Source organism: Bradysia coprophila, chromosome IV (assembly GCF_014529535.1).
Source record: "Bradysia coprophila strain Holo2 chromosome IV, BU_Bcop_v1, whole genome shotgun sequence".
Taxonomy (NCBI): domain Eukaryota; kingdom Metazoa; phylum Arthropoda; class Insecta; order Diptera; family Sciaridae; genus Bradysia; species Bradysia coprophila.
The window spans coordinates 13,725,892-13,740,317 of NC_050738.1; the positions used below are offsets into that span (position 1 = coordinate 13,725,892).

General features: G+C 32.8%; 1 long non-coding RNA gene across 1 annotated transcript; it reads right to left on the reverse strand.

Annotated features, from left to right (window-relative positions):
- Positions 1-343: 343 nt before the first annotated feature.
- LOC119085951 lies at positions 344-11,718 on the reverse strand. The gene is made up of 3 exons (XR_005089372.1): positions 11,706-11,718; positions 9,691-9,696; positions 344-400 (listed from the first exon to the last, which is right to left on the reverse strand). It is a non-coding gene; the product is annotated as an uncharacterized LOC119085951 (long non-coding RNA).
- Between the last annotated feature and the right edge of the window lie 2,708 nt (positions 11,719-14,426).

Below are 14,426 nucleotides of genomic sequence, written 5' to 3' on the forward strand. Positions count from 1 at the left end.
TTATAACCTCTGAATTAACATTAAATTTAGTTGCTATCGGACTTTACTTCCTGTTAGCTCTTCAATATCTTTATTAAACGGCTCACTGTATATTGCAAATAGCAAAATAGTGTTTCTACTGAAAGTCGCATAAATAATAGAATAGAATTTGATGGTTCATTCTGTTGATCGTAACCATGGGTGTTTTGCGATTTTACTGAAAAAATAAATTTTTGTCGTGGTGTGTGGGTCAATAGTCATTAAAAATAATTGTTTTCTCAACTGAGTGACGAAAAATTAAAATTTCGTTGAATCTATTGATAAAAGCGTTGTATGCAACTCGAACTCGGTGATGATTTTTTTTGGCATACGATGTGTATTGTCGCACTCGGCCTGCGGCCTCGTGTGGCAATCTACACATCTGGCAGCACATCACTCGGTAGCATAAATAACTATTCTGGATTTTGTGGGCTATGTGCTACAGAAAAACGACGATAGGAAAAATGAGTAGAGAATTTAATGTTTCTCTTCGTAAGATATTTGTGTCAAAATCAATGTTATAACCACTAATTACTCGGTTGTTTCAATGTGTTGTCTATTTGGCAACCATATGAGTAATTCAATTCCGATATAGATTTTTGGTTCAGCGAATTCAAAAACCCAAGGTATAGAAAATCATTTGCAGATATCGCTGAAATCTAATCTACCAGGAACATAATGCAGTTCATGTGTGTGTGTATTCTAAACGACTGTTTTATTTAGTTATTTTGTTTTGAAATTCGATACAATTTTACCCTTTTGACATTTTGTGTTTTGTTCCGTTTTATTTACACAATGAACGAAAATATCGATTTCGGTAAACACATTTTGAGTTGAAACATACACAGACTCTCGTATGACGATGTTTACATTATCGTTTAAGGTGGGTGGCTGGAATTGAGAGAGGAATTAATTGATGAATAAAAATTATAAGAAAGTATGTGATGATAAAGACACTCTAATAGACGTTCAACGTGATATCATAATCAGATATGCTAGACACCGACTTGACGCCGTCGTTGTAGTCTGATGACAGCAGAGAAGTCTCAATGGCTCCAGTTCATTTTTACGATCTTACGATTTTCCATATCTCATTGAGCTTTAAAATTTGTTAGAGTAAGGTTGTCGCCATAAAATTTTTGCCTAAAACTGCTACTTCAAAAGTGTAATGTAATGTTTCAGATAGAAAATCTGTTACTTCAATATTTACATCTTATATTTCGCTTATTAAGAGTGCACCAACCAGAGTATAACTCTTTATTCTTTTCGTCGTTGCCGATAACAAATGAAAAGTGACTAACCGTTTTTACTTACGTTTTACCTGTTTCCAAGTTTGGTTAGTGGAAATTCCACTGTGGAATTATAAATAAATAATCTCAAAGTAAATCGTAAAGGAATAAAATCAAAAGGCAAGAAAATGAACTTAGAATTGTCTGATAACTCGTCTATTTATGCTATTGAGAATTGTAAAGTGGTATCTCGGATTGAGAAGAAGTAAATGGCTCAAGATTGAAAATTCGCTGACTCTACTGTAAAGTCCCATTCCAAACACGAAAGTTGTATAAAATACTATTGTATTGGACTACGGAAAATGATTAAAACAATTATAGACACAATATGGTGTCACGACGTGTCAATGAAAAATCAATTTTGATTGAGGTGCCCGTCTGTTTAATTTTTGGAAAGACAATTTTTCGAAGTGTCTACGAAAATAAATTATGAAAACCACGAAATTTGAAATGCTTTGTAACAACTCACCCATCCGTTCCCATGTGAATTCGGCACACGCTTCGCAGAATGAAATTTATTGGAAAGCAGTGTGCTGCTAGTTGTATATAGTTCATCCAAAATAATCAGTTTTTCTTTCGCTCTTCCTGCATGCTATCCCCATAACTTATTAGCATGCTCATAAAATAATCATAACATACAACAAGTGGGCACATATGTGTTACCAGTTCTTCATTTCACAAAAAAAAATCAATAAAATGAGATGTTATCTGACATAATACAAAATGAAAATGAAATTGTAATGTGATTCGCGATCTACCCTTAGATCTATAACACATGTGTATGACCGTACCGTACACTCAAATAACTCAGAACCACAAAACAACAGATGATGCCCCAGTCAAATCAACTGATAAATAATTAGATAAAAATATTTTTACACATCTGCTTTTAGCTGCTTTTTTTCTGTCGATTAAATTAGAGCTGGGGTATGTTTCCTCCAAATATATCGACAATACGCATCTAATCGCATAATAAAACTCGTTTCGTGTGTACAATATGAAAATTCGAAAAGTCAACGTGTTCTTTTTAATCTATATTACGTTGCATGCAAGAAACGAGCAATGCGATTCAGGAAAGACCTAATGAAAAGCCTCACCCACATCATCAACATCATCATGCGCTACCAAAGGTGAATCATTATTATTTAAGGCGAATAAACCGTAGCTATAGGCATGACCGGTGTATGTATATATGTATATATAGTCATGTGTACCATTGTACGTCTATATCGTGAAAACACGCAACCGTAAATCGTAAAATAAACGGGCATTTAGAACGATTATTGTTGATTTTAGCCCATTGATGTTACGTTTGCTATTAAGGATTTTAGGTTAGCTCAACAATTATCACTGTAGTACAGAAATACTTTTGTTTAGTAAAAATAGCTATGTGTTCACCACGGTCTTACTGTATGACAAAATCCTTGTAAAACTAATGAAGTGAAAGATTATGAGTTAATTTCTCGAAAGAACTAAGAACAAAAGAAGTGACTGGTGATATGCTTCTCATCAGTGAGAGGTTAACAATTCTTCCATCTTGGTAGTCTTAAACCTATAAAAAGATCCAGTGTCAATCAGTCGCATCAAACTACAAAACCCTACGTCCCTTTAAAATAAAAAATCAGTCGAAAATAATAAAACATTTTTTTTATCAATCATCTCTAAAGTGTCTGGAAATCACTTAAAAATTGGAGCCGGTGTTGCGATTGAAGAAACTGAATATAATAGAGACATTAAAGTGAAAGATTTAAAAACCATCTTTACTCCGAATGCCATAATATATCTAACATCGAACCGATCAAAACATATAAATCGATATGTTCAGATAACAAATAGATTTTCTTAATAATTAGCCGGTTCAATTCATGACTCAGCAAAACATGGAAGTGGATTCTGTTATAGGAGAAAAAAATATGTCAGAGACTGTTATGAATCTTTGCGGCACAGACAGTGAAAATGGAGTCAAGAATTACCCTCTTAAGTAATTATCTTTTGTAGAAATTTAGAGGCAATATTTACGTTTTTTTGTGTTTGGGAAATAATCTTTAAAATTATATATAATCATTGGCAATAAATATCAGGGCTTGAAATCATACCACATTGAATTGTAAGTGATTGCACTCAAAATATTATTGGTCAGAGCCTACATTTATGTGATGCTTAAATTGGTATAATTTTTGAAATGGTTTCACTTCAAATTCAATTACCTAAAGTAGTTTATAATTTACGGTTACGCGAACATGAGGATTTTGCAGTCGATTTAGAACAATGCCATTGGATGGCCCGTAATTTATAGCTTTAAAAATGGGAGCCGAAGCAGGATCATTTAATATTTTTAGTCGAGAAGAGTCTTAGGAAACAGTTTGTAGAACCAAAGATTGTGTGGCGGTTTGAGCAGGCTTTTTAGGTTGTCGGTTTTTGGTTGCTTAGACTAAATCTATGGTGCTGTTCCTAATGACGCTAGGCAAAGATGTAATTTAACCAAAAATCTATTTTTCAGTTAGTTTAAACTTCTTGTGATAAAATATATGAAATCTACATTATGTGCTGCAGCTGTACTTTTTGTATGGGAGCTGCAGCTGTGACAGCTATTGTAGATTACCTGGAGACAAGATTACCCGTTGTAGCTATTACCTGGTGAGATTTTCAACTCTTTTTTTGTCCGTTACCTTAGACTGGTAGACTATTTACAAGATGAGATTTTTTTTTTGTTTAATTAAAATCATGTATCAGCTACCAGACTTACACGCCTAACAGTATCAATTGATATTTTTTTACAGGTCGCGGTCGCAATAACTATAACTATTCTTTTGTTGTTGGTGGTGGTCATGGACGGTTGTGTAATTTTTTTTTTATTTTCAAAATTAGAATATAACGACAAATGATAAGTTCTCTCCAATATTTTGAAAATGTATTTACTAAACTAAATTGAAAATTAATGGCATATGGCCCAATTTACTTCATTGTTCAAAACGTCAACCTGTGATCCGTATAGAACAATAATATATTCCCAGTTCCCAGTTTTATTATATATATTATATCCATCCGTACCACATATATTACATTCATTTCTCACCCATATTCCATAGAAAATATGGCCTAGCATAAAAAGTGTCATGACATGGCACAATAATATTTAGTGTCTGATGTTGTTGTTTTGGAAAGTGTAATTTATGCAAAATCATCTGATATGATGCTCGCTCATTTAACTACATTATGCATGGTCGTTATAACAAAAATTTTATTTATAAACAGGGTTCTGGTATCACACACCGTAATGTTTGTAATGCGAATAAGAAGATATTGTTCGTCGTAAATTGCCCCCTTTGATGGATCGATCTCATATACCAACACAATTAATATTTTTTTTCTATCTCGACATTTTCTATATTTTTTTTATTATTTCACATTATTAGTGAACGATCGGAAAGTACTCAACTACTCAAGAATTTTGTGAATCATATTCGATCAATTTATATTCATAAAACAAGATGAGCTTTTTTTGGTTTTATATTTTTCATTTTATTTTTTTGTATGTAAAAATATAAGGGTCGATGGTTAATAGAGAACATTTGTTGTTTTTTACTTATATTTATTAGACTGACGTGAAATTGAAATGAGATGCGATAGCGGGGTTAATGTTGTAAGCCTCTTTCAATAACGTTCATATATCGAAATTGGAACAAATGCCCAAATTGTTCCTCAATTCGGTAATACTTCAAAATATTTATTGTATTTACGAGAGATCTAGCAGGGGCCATGCCATAATCTCCATATATTTCGCTCTTGATTGTTAGTAGATCTAATTAGCAGACAATACACCTAATAATAGTAGATCAATAGTAAACCATTTCATAGTTTTGCTGCTCTATTACTAATAGGACGTTAATACTGTATGCAAAATAGGGTGTATCGATTTTAATTTAACCTGTAACAGACTGCAAGCATATGACCAGTCGGGTCTATTACTTCCATCTGTCAAAGTGTTTTCAATCGGCTGATTTAAAATCTTGTACTTCAATTTTCGACATGCATCTTACTATATAAAGACCATAATAATATTATTACCAAGAGCTTGTCATTATTTTTGTCATTTTTATCGATAACAGATGAATATAGTAAGTTACAGGTTAAAGCTGTTTAAATCCACATCAGTTTTATTTTCCAACTACTCAAGTATACAAGCAATCGCTTATGTTCCAAATGCTGATTTTGAGGACAACTTCATTATTTAAGACTAATTCGTGTGTGCTGATTCCAATTGCATCACATTTTTTTCCTACTCGATTTTCTAGGTTTGAAGTTGTTAAAAATTTTAACTTAAAATCAATCTAGCCCTAATATGAAATGATAAGACTTTCCAATTCCCGATACTGCCTAGTTTTTGAAATCGGACTTTATACATCTGATATGGATTACGATACAACAAAAATATCGAGCAGCCTTTAAGTTTTTTCTTAAATAGCAAAACATATGTTTAAAAAATGAAGAACGAGAGTTGTTGTCAGTCACTTGAAAATATTAGGAACTGGAACGTAAAAAGTAGTAGATTCAATGAACATAGTGATATAGCAGATAGGTATGCGAATTGTTATGGATGAAACTCATGATCATTATAATTTCCCCATAAATTGCTTTCTCAATTTGTTTCTTACAATATCGCAGCAATGGTACCAAACAATGCGACACAAAAAATAATTTTTCAACATAAAATCACTTCATTCATCACAATAGAAAGTCTGTAATTTCAATGAAAACAATTTTATTTCCTCCCTCGTCATTTCGGATTCATGTAAACGATTTCAAAATAATTATCTTCATATGCAAGCTGTAGAACACGACGAAAATCTAAAAAAAATGTATGCCAAATTAGAAGGAGTCAAACTTTTGTCCTCGCTTTCAATGCACAATATGCACATGTAATATCAATTGAAATACGAATGACAAAACACACAATTCTTTCGCAATTCACGTTTTCATTTCTCTCTGCTAATCTTTTGTCCAAGTGACTTCAAACGTTAAATTATGAAAAAAAAAAATGTTGTACAATAAGTAAGGTGCATAATCTTTGGGGACGAACACGGTGATGGGAGTTCTTTAATTTCGCAGTAAAATTAGAAATTGAGTTTTTAGTACTGTTGACTCGAATGTTATGTCGGAGTGAGGCAGTTATTGTGATCTAATTTAAATTGATTTCCTGGATGCAATTTCATGTGAATTTGTATCACTATTCCCTAACCACATCATGTGATCCACATGCAACTAATTTTTTGGTCTCTGTGATTGAGAGCATATTGGAACTTGAATCATTTTCGGCAAGAACAAATCACTGCTATCGACGGTAACGACAGAAATGAGCGATGACCTTTAGCTATGACGAGAACTTACATTGTAAAATAATGTTCAAACAAATGAAGTAAAGGATTATGCCTTAAACATTAGGGACTACTAAAAACGAAAGAAGTAACTGATTCAAAAGGTACATGACGAACTCTTGCCGCTCCTAAATAAGAAAAGCTGCACAAAAGCATTACAGTTCGTTAGTAGATCTATGTAGTAGAATTTGTAAGGGGATAGAAATTACTCGATTTTTCTGTTCCATTATTTATCGACAACAAGGTCAAGGAACACTTTCGCTGTGCCTCGCCTATCCCTAAAAAACGGACGTCTTTCAGGAACGCTGCCCTAGTTATGTAAATGACTATCGTTCCAAATTGATATCACCTTTAAAGCCAGTTGAGGGTGTTGCTTAGAGATTTAAGATTATTTTTGATCTAATCGTAATGTAAACTATATTCACGACAAATGTTTCTTCAAATCAAACTCTTTTACTTGAAAGTTAATTATCACTCTCTACACTTTAATGTTGGTTTTGCCGTATTAACAATTTTCTTTTTATATTTTCTTCCATCGTCAATATACAATATGTATTAGGGTGTAGCGGTTTTTACAAAATGTCTTATTTCTTTTAAGGCTCAGCCGGAAATCCACTCAGCTGGTCCAGCTGATCATTTTATGGAAGAAAAATTTTTTTTAAATTTAATTTTGTGCTGCCGCCAGATCGATTTTTGAAAATTTCGTCGTTTTCGGTCCACGTCACATATATCGATTTTTTACGGTGGGCTCAGAGTACATAAAAAGTTGGGTCTATATGGTAATCTAATCTCCAGACTTCATAGATTATTTAACAAAAAAGATAAAGTCTAAAAAATATTTTTTGAGTTCGTGACTGATTGTCAAAGTTCCCCGATGGTGATTTTGAGACCTTAATCTCTCTACAAAATTTGATCAAAATGTGCAAAAATGTAAATTAAACTTTAAATATGCTAAATGGACCGCTGTGAGTCAAACAAAACATTTGATTTGATTTGGGATATCTGAATTTGATATTTATCTGACAAAAAGTTGTGATTTTGGTACATGGGATATTGGTGACGAAAGTCGGATTACCTCCAATCAATAATTTTTTAGCTTACAATGTATTCCCAGGTTCTGACAATACGAAACCTTTAATTTTAAACGTTGTCTAAGCTAATTTACATCATTAAATACATTAAAATTTGAAAATGTAGCGAGACCTACTCACTAGCACTAGAACTTGTCAACAGTACTTAAATTAGCTTAGACAACGTTTAAAATTAAAGGTTTCGTATTGTCAGAACCTGGGAATACATTGTAAGCTAAAAAATTATTGATTTGAGGTAATCCGACTTTCGTCACCAATATTCCATGTACCAAAATCACAACTTTTTGTCAGATAAATGTCAAATTCAGATATCCCAAATCAAATCAGATGTTTTGTTTGACTCACAGCGGTCCATTTAGCATATTTAAAGTTTAATTTACATTTTTGCACATTTTGATCAAATTTTGTAGCGAGATTAAGGTCTCAAAATCACCATCGGGGAACTTTGACAATCAGTCACGAACTCAAAAAATATTTTTTAGACTTTATCTTTTTTGTAAAATAATCTAGAAGTCTGGAGATTAGATTACCATATAGACCCAACTTTTTATGTACTCTGAGCCCACCGTAAAAAATCGATATATGTAACGTGGACCGAAAACGACGAAATTTTCAAAAATCGATCTGGCGGCAGCACAAAATTAAATTAAAAAAAATTTTTTTCTTCCATAAAATGATCAGCTGGACCAGCTGAGTGGATTTCCGGCTGAGCCTTAAAAGAAATAAGACATTTTGTAAAAACCGCTACACCCTAATTAATATGTAATACACCACACATTATTACACATAATATTACGTTACCCCTGTAGATTTTCGTTCTTGTATTATAACACTTTTATTGTGTTTTCTTAATTCATTTTCACGACGTGACGTTGTTTTCTTAACTAAAACATTTCCGTTTTGATAAATTTTCTATTTACTTTGAAAATAAAATTACATACAAAAATATTTTAAACAATGTGTCATGTCTCGAGAGTAATTTTATTTTTGATGGATGGTTGATGTACGGAAAATTTTCTGTGTTGTTCGTTTTGCACTGTTTATCGAAGTGTATTTATCAATTATATGGTTTTCATTACAGTTATATAGAATTTCATAGTTGGGCACGGCTTCTTCTTCTCAAGACTTGAATTCTGTCGATATAGATAATGCTATAACATGTCAACGTCTATTTTAAAAATATAAACTCTTAACAAATGAAAATCACCGAAAATCTCTTGCAGCATTTTCGAGTTTTTGATATAAAATCTATTACTTCATCTGTTTTACAGTAGATTCCAGCAATGAACTGGTCAGCAGAAAATGTACTAGATTTCTGGCAGTTCATTGCTGGAATCCCTGATCACAAATCGATATAAAAGAACGCAGGCCAATTCTTATCACTTATATTGGTCAACGTTGTTGATAACAGATGACTAGTCGCTTTTAGATGCAAATCATGATTACATTTCAGTCTAAATTTATCTAAAATTCAAAATTTTCAAAGAAGTAAATAGTTATTTAAATCACTAGAGGCGAAAAACGATCAGTCAGCCATGTTATTGCAATATTTTTGTGTGTTATTGAAGTGATCGACATATTTTGTGTTTGTTTAGTGCTTAGTTTCAGATTTATTCAGTTGTTGTTGTGTTTTTCGTGACTTTCGATCAGAGACGAATGTAAAACAAATTCACACAGAAAATTGCTGGTGTTGTTTTATGACTGTGATTAAATTTAATATTTCATATCTAAATTACACTACTTATTGCACCATGCACCATATCGTTGCCTTAAAAAGCCCTTATTCGGACCACTTGCATTTACATATTTGAAGATATTGATCCATCAAATTACTGACCTTCCAATATTCAGTAGACGTGCACACACACTTTTCAATTTGCTAATTACTTTCAATTTAAATCTCTCGCCCATTATCACCTAATGCTATACAACAATTATATTATGCACCGACAACGAAATTCAAATTTTATAATCCCAAATTCGTGTCAATGTTGTATGTCTGGACACTACTCGACTGAATATTTGATGATCAAAAAATAAAAGTTTATTTCGTGAAGTAGAAAGACTAAACAAATTTATGCTATTTAATCTTGTAGACATGCGTGTGAAAAATTAACTCATATAATCCTCATTGGTCAATGGCAAACATATATGCGTTATTATGTCATGAAACTGTATGTTAAGTTCATCCGAATAATCCGTCTAATTACACTGCTACAAATATACTTTGAAGTAGAAATTTATAGAGTTTGAGCGAATATAAAAGTAAGACATTAGCTGAATTTATTGTATATTTGAGCAATCGAACTCAAAGTACAATTGATTATATTGTGATGGTGTATGACGACAGTGGACTTCGATGCTTTCATATTGATTTGATTCGTCTAAAAATCCTTGTCTATGCCTTCGTCAATCTGATTTCCTCCAATTAAAGAATCTCATATTTTGAGCATTGAATGTCTTTCTCAGTCCAATGTGCATTGGTCGATCATAAATTGAATCTTCTATCGAGTTGAACAGTGTACGGTACGTATGTAACGTACAGCATACTGCCGAATGTATAATATAATTTATTGTTAAATATTCTCATTATGTCCGTTTAGAAACACCGATTACAAGATTAAGAAAGATTATTTTATTTGTATCTTTTTCTCTTCGTCATAACAATTTTTTTTTCATTCGTTTTCGACCAATTCTTCTTCTTGCCACGATTTTCGATTTACAGAAGCTTGTGATGTGTCATTGTGTAACTGTATGGATATTTTTTTAAAGCATGCATGAAGATCACGATAAATGTCATTTTTAAAACCGAAAGCTATAGAAATATGAGTTATAATGATGATGAGCTTTGATTCATAAAAAAAAATTCAGATTAAAAGACTTGTTCGTGTGTGGCATACAAAAGGCTTAAAGATGAGCAAAAAAAATGGTACGACAAAAAAACCTCGAATAATATCTGAAGATGAAATCTACCGCACCATCGACAAATAAAGAAGCAAAATCTGTGGGAACATTGAATATACATATGAACCTTTACTCAACAGTAATCGAATCAATAAAAGTCATTCGAATATTTTCCACTTCCGTTGCTCTATTGTAGCAGTAATAAAAGATTAGCTTCAAGTTAAACTGAAATGCAAAAATATTTTCCATTTCAATTTATACGTAAACTGTTCTCAATATGATGAAAATGCGGAATTGTGATGATATTGCATTTTAGTCGGATTTAATCAATGTTAATAATGAAGCGAATAAACGAAACGTTCTGTCCGAATTGCATAATTTATTCAAATGAAGTCCAAGAATTGATGGGGGGGTGGAATGATGTTATGTCAGTCGGATTTCAATATCATATTTTCTATTTGCTTGTCATTGCAAGAGAGGTCATTCCGACAACAGCGACTTTAAATCGGTTTACTCCTCGATCGTCAAAGTGTCGTTCAATTTATTAGAATCTATTGAGGCCGAATTTGAACATTTTCTTTGTACAAGTTGATATTGCAGGGGTCGTAGCCCAAATTGAGTGATCCTTATATGGACATAAGGACAAAATTCATTGAGAAAGTAAGGACATATAAGGACAAATTTGGTAGTAAGAAAATTTTCAATTGATGCGATTTTAATTGGAACATTTTGTTGATATTCCAACAGACTTTCGTTTTCTCGTTGAGTGCAGTGCAGAATCTTATTGTTTGAAAAACGCTTTTACATCACATACTGTTTAAATGGTTTAAATCTATAGATACTGCTCTACTCTATCTACACAGTCTTGACGCTAACACTGAGCAGTCAGTGAGAAGTCTAAACAAATCGCAGGATCTTTTGAAAACACTAATTTTGATGTCTTGAAGAGCGTTAAAGTAGCACCGATGGTCACGAGGTGAATCAGTGGTACTCTAAGAGAAAAGACAGTGTAGGCCAGCGTGTGTGACCCCAAAAAAGAAGGTCTATAAAGGCTTTCGTCAATTAGGGGAAGTGAATTTATTACATTTCGGAAAGTTTTTTTTTTTAAACTTGAACTGTAAAGATTTGAAAGTGTCTAATGCGCACCTATAATGCGGAACGTTATTTTGCTAATTTAATTTTTATTAGGCGAAATACGCCGCAGGCGAAATTTTTACTACCATATACGACATACATACGTACGTTCAAAATATTAGGAACATCAATATTTTTCAGATCTGGTCAGCTTTATTCGAATAAAGAAACTTTGTTAGTATCTGATTGATTTCTGGTTGGGAACATTTACTACAGTTACCGTTCGAAGTCGGCGTGTCTGCTTTCCAAAAAAGATTGATTCTGTTTTAAAATATGACTTACTAGAGAACTTTAGCAAATCACACAATAACGACAAAACCAATAATTTCCAACAATAACGAAAACGATATTGACACGGAAAAATTTTATCATTGTGAATGGGGCGAGATGGGTAAATATGTTCACAAATCATGGTGTTTTAAGTGGTGGCAGAATTCAAACTTCTTTCATTTTGTGTTTAAAATTTTTGAATCCGATTGATTTGACATTTTCAAATGAAAGTCACACAGAGGATATAAGCGTTTCATGTGAAAATAATAAATTTAAATGAATCTCTCGATAGACCAGCGTTGACAATAAGTGAATTTCGAATTTTGATAAATAAATTCTGGTTTTAGTCTTCACAAGTTGTCAAGGATTTACTTTGAATTAGCACCTCCAACTTGGGATAACTTATAAATGTAAAATTGAATCCTTGTGAAATAAAATCGCTGATTTAGCCTATCGGTTTAATCAATGGGAATTTTTGGAAAAAAAGGCAAACGAGAGGAAACATCACCAGTCTTCAGTTTTAGGACGTGTGCTGAGAAAATCGCTTGTTGAGGTAGAAACCACAGGACAACTGAAATAGACAAACGCCCAAATGAATCAAGACTCGAATTTATGCTCCAGTAGATCATGTAATCCAGTATAGCTCCAGCAATCCAGTATATTTGAGTTTATTCGAGTATATCCTATCCGCTATATTGTATATAAATGTGTTGACAGAATCGTCAGATCGTTGATTGTTTATTTAATTTAGAATTGTTGTCTACAACGTGTGTCTCTGAACATACATAGATTTATTGAAATCTGTAGACTAGAACATTCTGAAGCTAGTGGAAATGAGATGGAAAAATTAGCTTGCCTTTTGACGACATAATTTAGAGAACAAGTTGTGCTGTGGTGAGCAAAACCTCACAAACAGCACGTGGAGCACATGCTCACCCGAAACACATTTTGAAATTCATTCGCTGCTTTTCAAGTTTTTTTTTTGTTTCGTGTAACTCCCTGTACCATCCAAATAGACACGTTTTAGACAAAAATTCTAAATTTTGTAAGTTGACTCAAAATTTCTAGTTGTAAGACAATTATTAATAAGAGTCAAAAATTGCACAACCAATCTGAGGATGCGATTTTATATTTGGCTCGAGTGCTTTATGAAACAGCAGCATGAGACAAATATAAAATCGAACCCTCTGATTGGTTGCGCAATTTTTGAGTCTCAATAATAATTATCTTACAACTGGAAATTTTTAGCCATAAACAAGAAATTAAATAAGATTTTTCACATAACAGATTTTTATGTTAGTACACCCGCTACTCGTAAAATTCACCAGCAGTCGAAATGATCTATCAATGGAAAGCTTAGATAATGTAAGTTACAACTAGCATATTAGGTTCACATTAAGCGTCATCAGTACCAGCCCAGATCTGTCAAAAGTTCACACAGATTTTGAAAACTAGGCATGCCCCGAAAGTATTTGATGAGCCCACTCTCACCCGGAACGATCGTTTATAGCGGCAAAAAACTAGGTTAAAAAACACCCTTTTTCCATCTTCGGATATCTTCAACCAGGAACCAAGTGTAGCTCGAGACTGTGTGATGCTTGTTTTGTGGTCTACTGGCAAAGACCTTTCAAACCATGCGTATATTCATCCCAGACGAAATAATAAGACTTTTTCACTGCTATTATTTCACCTAGGCTTAGATAAATATTTTAAAGATGAATATCTGCTGTTAAGAAAGTTGTCCGGTGCACAAATTATATTTTTCTACTTCAATTTAATTTCTTTTAAAGTACTTAAGAAAAATTTTGAATTCTGCCACCACATAACACACCATGATTTGTGAACATATTTACCCATCTCGTTCCATTCACAATGATACAATTTTTCCGTGTCAATATCGTTTTCGTTATTGTTGGAAATTATTGGTTTTGTCATTATTGTGTGATTTGCTAAAGTTCTCTACTATAGTTTTTCCCGACTAAACTCGGACGCTCTTAGAAAACAATATATCTTAGTTTTGACTTCCATCTGCTAAGAACTTGCGGCTACACCTCTCGTATCTTTAAAGGCTCGGCCGAGCAGAGAAAATTTAGAAACAACCCCCGAACCGCTAAATGACACAAAGAGGAACTTGACGCTACAATATTTTGACGTAATATTACGAATTAATAATGTTGGTTGCAGTGGATTTACCCAGGAATTTGTTAGGGAAAACTCTTCTTTTTACATTTTTACAATTTCTTCACAGCAGGTGAACTTCATGTTGTTTTTTAGTATCAATTATAAACTAGCCAAGAGCGGGCTAGCGGAAGATTACACAAACCCCAGATAATTTTAATGCTTCT